This window comes from Podarcis bocagei (genome assembly GCF_964188305.1).
Source record: "Podarcis bocagei genome assembly, chromosome: 9".
Taxonomy (NCBI): Eukaryota; Metazoa; Chordata; class Lepidosauria; order Squamata; family Lacertidae; genus Podarcis; species Podarcis bocagei.
Genome location: NC_138134.1, coordinates 81,302,086 through 81,308,769, shown reverse-complemented (window position 1 = coordinate 81,308,769; position 6,684 = coordinate 81,302,086). Strand labels below are relative to the sequence as shown.

Here is a 6,684-nt window from a genome sequence, read left to right as displayed (position 1 = left end):
ACTACAAACTTCCCTAACCCTTTTATAATAACAATTATACTAATAATGATAACAATTTAAAAATTAATGATAATCATAATTTATTATCCTTCCCCAGCCACTCTGCTCCCAACAGAATATTAAAAACGTGACAAAACATAATAATTGCAAACTTCCCTAAGCCTTTTCTAATAATAATAATAATAATAATAATAATAATAATAATAATTTAAAATTCAATGATGATAATTATTTCCCACCCACTGTGGGTGGCTCCCAACAGAATACAGTATTAAAAACACGACAAAACTTACAAGCTTTCTTCACGTAAAGGGAAACGCAGAGCAGAAAAAGCGCCAAATGGCTGGCCCCGCCCACAACCCGACCTGTGATTGGCCAAAAGGCCGACCTATTACTGCCGAGATTTTTATTGTTGCTGCGGCTGCTGGGCGCGGGCATAGAGCGAGGGGGTCCTAGAGGGGCCATGACTGGAAAGAAGGAAACGGACCGGAGGGGGGAAGAAAGGGCAGAAGACGCGCCGCCGCCGCCATTTTGGTTGAGGGCAGAGGGACCTAGCCTGGCCGTTGGGTGGCGCTGGTCTCCCTCGTGAGGTGGGCGCCTCGTTGGGGGTCCATGCGGAGAAGGAAGGCCGGAGGGCCCCCCCCCAAATCCCCTCAGGGAGGAGTCCCAACAGTGCCTGAGGGGCCTGGTTTCTCCTTGTTATTATTATTATTATATTATATTATTATATTAATATTGTTATTATTATATTATATATATTACATAATTATATCATATTATATATATAATATTTTATAACCTTCTAATTAAGGTTTCTCATTATTATTAATATTATTATTATTATTAATAATAATGGTGATAATCCTCATTATTAGCATTCTCCTTATTCTCCTCCTGCTCGCAACGTGTCCCTGAGTGCTGCTTCCAAGCTCCCTCAGGAGCAGCCCAGGTAGACTGCCTCTGGCCCAGGAGGCTCCGCCAGAGCAGAAGAGGCGCCTGGGAGGCCAGGGGAGCCCCACGTCTTTTGGGGTGCAGGGGCCAAAGTCCTGCTTTCTACCTTTTCCCCCTCAGCCTTTGGCCCGCCTCGCCCTGCCAGCGTGCAGGTAAGTTGGGGGCGAAGTCCTGCTGGGCGCTTCTGGGAGGATGGCGCGCCTGTGAGTGCTGTGGGGTGCCCTGCTGGGCTGGGGGGGGGGAGGGAGACGGGCTGCGAATCCCGTCCCTCTCTCTCTTCCCTCTCTCAGTTCCCAAAGTCCTGGGAATTATACCTCTGAGCAGCGGGTTGGACTAGATGACCCTTGAGGCCCTTCCATCTCTCCCATTGAGGTTTGTCAGGAGACCTCCAAAAACAGTGGGTTTTCGTTGGAAGGGGACAACACCTGCTTCTGGTGCTCATGAGCAACAGTGACTGGGAGTCAGTTGCAATCAAGGTGTACTTCCTGCATTGCAGAGGGTGGGCTGGACGACCCTTGAGGGATCTCTGAAGCCTACAATTCTCTGGAATCTGTCAAACTGTCAAACTGTTTAGCTTTGGTGTAGGTGCCAAATGAAGGCCTTTCTGTGGCAAATAGCCTGGATTGGCATAGATTTTTCTCCTCCTTTGGCAGGGTGCATGGGAGATGGCATGAAGTGGCGGGGAGTCCACAGCCAGCTTAAGACATTTGGTACCTGAGGTGAACCCCAGGATGGAGCCCCTCCCACCAGCGTAGTGAATTGCAGATGGTGGCATGAAATAAATTTTGAAGGGGTTTTATTTAATACCAAGAATCCATTGTTGTGAATACATTCATAGAACTTCCTTCCTCCTTGAAGGAGAAAATAATCTTGACAGCAGAATTCCTAAATGCTTTTAATAGTTTTTTGTTTGTTTGTTTCAAATGCTGCAGTGACTTTAGGTTCCGGATTAAGCCTCTTAAAAGAAGAAACTATGAGAATGACATATTTCTTAAAATAAATGCTGGCTGCTGAACCACTGGAGTGTTAAGTCCTTCCAAGGAATTGGGCATCAGATTGGAATAAGGCAACTGCTGGGCTTTGGACCTTATCCTGAACCCATAAATTTGGGACTTACTCCCAAGTAAATGTGCAGGACAGGACATCAGCCATTCCATGTAACACACGCAAACACACACACACACACCCCTCTATGCCAGGGGTCAGCAATTTTTTTCAGCAGGGGGCCGGTTCACTCTCCCTCAGACCTTGTGCGGGGGCCAGACAATATTTTTTGGGGGAGAAATGAACAAATTCCTATGCCCCACAAATAACCCAGAGATGCATTTTAAATAAAAGGGCACATTCTACTCATGTAAAAACACGCTGATTCCTGGGGCATCCGCAGGCAGGATTTAGAAGGTGATTGGGCCGGATCTGGGCCCCGGGCCTTAGTTTGCCTATGCTGACTTGCCCATTTCAGGATAGTTTCACCCAGGTTCCAAAATGTCACACTGATCTCAACAGAATTTATTTCAAGTTTGTGTGCCTTATATAATTGTTAAGTTTGCTTCAGATGATTCAACTGATTTCACTTCTGTGTATTTGGCAAAGGTCTGGCAGTGGGCTTTTTTCACTTGTTCTTAAAGATCACAGAGACTACCAATATGGTCAAGTATCACCCACTCTCAAATCTTCCATTCTTGGGCAAGGTGACTGAGCGAGTGGTTGCTGAACAACTCCAGGCACGCCTGAAAGAAGTGGACCATTTTGATCCCTTCCAGTCAGGATTCAGGCCTCATCATGGGACTGAAACTGCCTCAGTCACACTGGTTGATGATCTCTGGCAGGCTAGGGACAAAGGTGAGAGCTGTTTCCTAGTTCTCCTGGATCTCTCAGCAGCTTTTGATACCATCGACCATAACATCCTTCAGGACCGTCTAGAGGGGCTGGGAGCTGGGGGTACTGTTATACAGTGGTTCTGCTCCTTTCTCCTGGGCCGTGTTCAGAAAGTGGTGGTGGGGAATGAGGGTTCAGACCCCTGGGCTCTCACTTGTGGGGTGCCTCAGGGTTCTGTCGTCTCCCGCATGCTTTTCAACATCTACATGCAGCCGCTGGGAGAGATCATCAGGGGGTTTGGGCTAGGTGTTCATCAGTATGCCGATGATGCCCAGCTCTACCTCTCTTTCAAATCAGAACCAGTGAAGGCGGTGAAGGTCCTGTGTGAGTGCCTGGAGGCGTTTGGAGGATGGACGGTGGCTAACAGATTGAGGTTGAATCCTGACAAGACAGAAGTACTGTTTTGGGGGGACAGGAGGCTGGCAGGTGTGGAGGACTCCCTGGTCCTGAATGGAGTAACTGTGCCCCTGAAGGACCAGGTGTGCAGCCTGGGAGTCATTTTGGACTCACAGCTGTCCATAGAGGCACAGGTCCATTCTGTGTCCAGGGCAGCTGTTTACCAGCTCCATCTGGTACGCAGGCTGAGACCCTACCTGCCTGCAGACTGTCTTGCCAGAATGCTCTAGTTATTTCTTGCTTGGATTACTGCAATGCACTTTATGTGGGGCTACCTTTGAAGGTAATCCAGAAATCGGCAGCTAAACTGGTGACTGTGAGTGGCCGCCGAGACCACATAACACCGGTCTTGAAAGATCTACATTGGCTCCCAGTACATTTCCGAGCACAATTCAAAGTGTTGGTGCTGACCTTTAAAGCCCTAAACGGCCTCGGTCCAGTATACCTGAAGGAGCGTCTCCACCCCCATTGTTCTGCCTGGACACTGAGGTCCAGCGCCGAGGGCCTTCTGCCGGTTCCCTCGCTGCGAGAAGCCAAGTTACAGGGAACCAGGCAGAGGGCCTTCTCGGTAGTGGCACCTGCCCTGTGGAACTCCCTCCCACCAGATATCAAAGAGAAAAACAACTACCAGACATTTAGAAGACATCTGAAGGCAGCCCTGTTTAAGGAAGCTTTTAAAGTTTAACAAACCATTGTATTTTAATATTTTGTTGGAAGCCACCAAGATGGGTGGGATATAAATAATGAATTTTTATTGTTGTTGCTGTTGTTGTTGTTATTGTTATTATTATTATACAACAAAGAGGTATTTGAAGAAGTGTGCATGCACATGAAATCTCATACGAATAACAAACTTAGTTGATCTCTAAGGTGCTGATGGAAGGATTTTTTTTATTTTGTTTCGACTACAGCAGACCAACATGGATACCTACCTATATCTGGAGACTACAGAGGGAGCAACCTCCGTAGGGCAAACTTCAGCACCAAATGCATCAGTAAACCCAATGCATTTGCCATTACTTACTACAATGTTCACCATATACAGACCCAATAAATTGATTCATAAAACCCCTGCTGAGGTGCTCTCACAAATTCCGCAAAAACAAATTAGAGATGCGCTTGCAGTCTCTTCAAGTCTGAGTGAGTTGTGTACAGCTATTAACCAAATTAAAAACAACAAAACCAGAGGACTGATGGGATACCTGTTGAAGTCTTCAAAGTGGGCAGAATTGGACTTGCACAACAACTTCACAAGCTCATCGAAAAAATCTGGGAGAGAGAGGAGATTCCAGCAGACATCAACAGCAGGGATGCCAAAATTATCAATCACTTATAAAAAGGTGACAGAACGGATTCTGGAAACTATCGAGGCATCTCTTTATTGGCTGCGGCTGGCAAAGTCCTTGCAAGTATCTTAGCAAACCGTCACTTAAAAATATCTGAGGTGACTCTTCCTGAATCCCAAAATGGTTTTAGATCCTCTAGGGGGACAGTGGACATGATTTTCACTGCTCAACAGCTTTAATAAAAACCAACCCCTGTATATGGTGTTTATTGACCTGACTAAGGCTTTCGACACTGTAAATCGTAATTCCCTGTGGACTGTTCTTCTGAAAATTGCCTGCCCAGATAAATTTGTGAACATCATGTCAGGGAACTGCCATCGGAAAGACAGGTGGTGGAAGGGCTCACGGAGGTTGGGAGAGACTCAGCAGCTGAAGAGGGAACCAGCGGGGGAGAGGCGGGTCTCTGAGGGAAAGTGAGCAGGAGGGATGGCTCAGAGACACTTCCAGCGAGAACAGTGGGGAGGTTTCTGGACCTCCTATAGGGACACCCACTCCGCGCCGGAAACTGTCACGATGTGAGTCCAGAAGACGTGTGTCAGGGCTGCCACTCAGTCCCAGCTCACATAGGACCACGCTAGCCAGCGTTCAGGTTAAAAGAGTCTTTATTGGATTACAGGTTCCATTTCCAAACTGCAATGTGCAGCCCTACTTCTTCTAGGTCAGACCGGCGAAGACCCGTCTGAGTCTCCGCCTCTAGCACACCAGCTTAATACCCTAGCCTTGCTCCACCTCCTGCGCCTTTCCTTCCGTCTCTGGGTCCTTCTGCCCCCCGGGGTCTCTTCTTTCCTACTCTCTTCTGACGCGGACCCCCCTGACCCTTCCGCCTCCTTGCGGCGGGCTTTGGGACCTGGCTCACTCTCTGGGCTGCTTACTGCGCCAGCTTCCGCTACATTTGAACTTGGCGCGCGCGCCCAACTCTCCACCTTCCTCTTGATCGTTTCGTCGCTCCCCGAGGTGGGCGTGACTACTCCTGACTCATGCCCTCCCTCCTTCTGAAAGCCTCCGGAACCCGATATCTGGTCCCCTTCCTCCCCGCTGCTCCCGGCTGGGTACGTGGGTCCCGATCTCCAACTGCTGCTCTCTGATCCCTCTCTGGACCCTTCTTCCTGGGGTGTCCCCCTGTTTTCCCCCCTTGCTCTGACCGCTGGCGCTCCCTTCTGGGAATCCTCGGACTCACTGGATAAGCTCGGCGATCTCGGTTCGTCATCCCCACTCATCTTTCCTTCGTATTCCTCCCCCTCGCTCTCTGTCTCCTCCCTTCTCTGCGTCTCTGCTCCTGAACCCCTGACATCCATCCCCCCCTCGAAGCCCCCCCTTCCCCCCTCCCCGCTTTCAAGGGTGGTTGCTGGGTGCTCCATCATCACAGGAGTGAATGCCGGATACAGTTCGCTCCTCGTCGCTGGCCGCCAACTGAAGATCTCCGAGTCTTCCTCCTCGCGTTCGTCAACGTTGAGCTGCTCCGCCTCCATTTCGGTGCCGCCGTGCTCGAAACCGAGATCCTCCCCGCACACGTCCATGTCAGTCTCTGCGTCGGTCGCTTGACCTGGCATCTCCAGCCACCTCCGGCGCCACTGCTCCTCTGGCCGATCGTCCCACCAATACGAGGTGTCGGACGCCGAACCCTCCGGTGACCCCTCTGGGGAACGTGTGCGCTGTGCGGGCTCCCCGTCCGAGTCGAAGCCATGGAACGTGCTGGAGGAAAGTGTGGGTGTGAACAGCCAGTCGTCGAAGAAGCCTGCTGGCATGGGTCTGTGTGGGAAAAGGGCATGAAACTCGTCCTTGAGCAGGGGTTCCTCCAAAGCGTAGTCTGGCACCCAGCTATTAGCACTGGCCCGGGTGCCCTCTCTGGCTAGGAGGTATTCCACTCCGTCTTCCCCCCATCTGGAGTCCAAAATCTCCGTGACTTCGTTGATGGGGTCCTGCTGTGGCAATCTCCCCGCCTCCGTCCGCTCCTGAGACGGACTCGGTGCTGTTCCTGGTTCCTGGAACCTGTGAGGTGTCCTGTAGGGAGTGAGCACCGACCTGTGGAACACCGGATGCATCCTGGAACCCTCCGGTAGCACCAGCCTGAAAGCTACTGGGTTGATCTGCGCTTCGACTTGGTATGGACCGA

At 50.3% G+C, this 6,684-nt stretch overlaps 1 long non-coding RNA gene across 1 annotated transcript; it reads left to right on the top strand.

Moving 5' to 3' along the window:
* Positions 1–596: 596 nt before the first annotated feature.
* On the top strand, positions 597–4,867 carry LOC308594848. The gene is made up of 3 exons (XR_014011649.1): positions 597–1,103; positions 1,884–2,074; positions 4,137–4,867. It is a non-coding gene; the product is annotated as an uncharacterized lncRNA (long non-coding RNA).
* Positions 4,868–6,684: the final 1,817 nt, after the last annotated feature.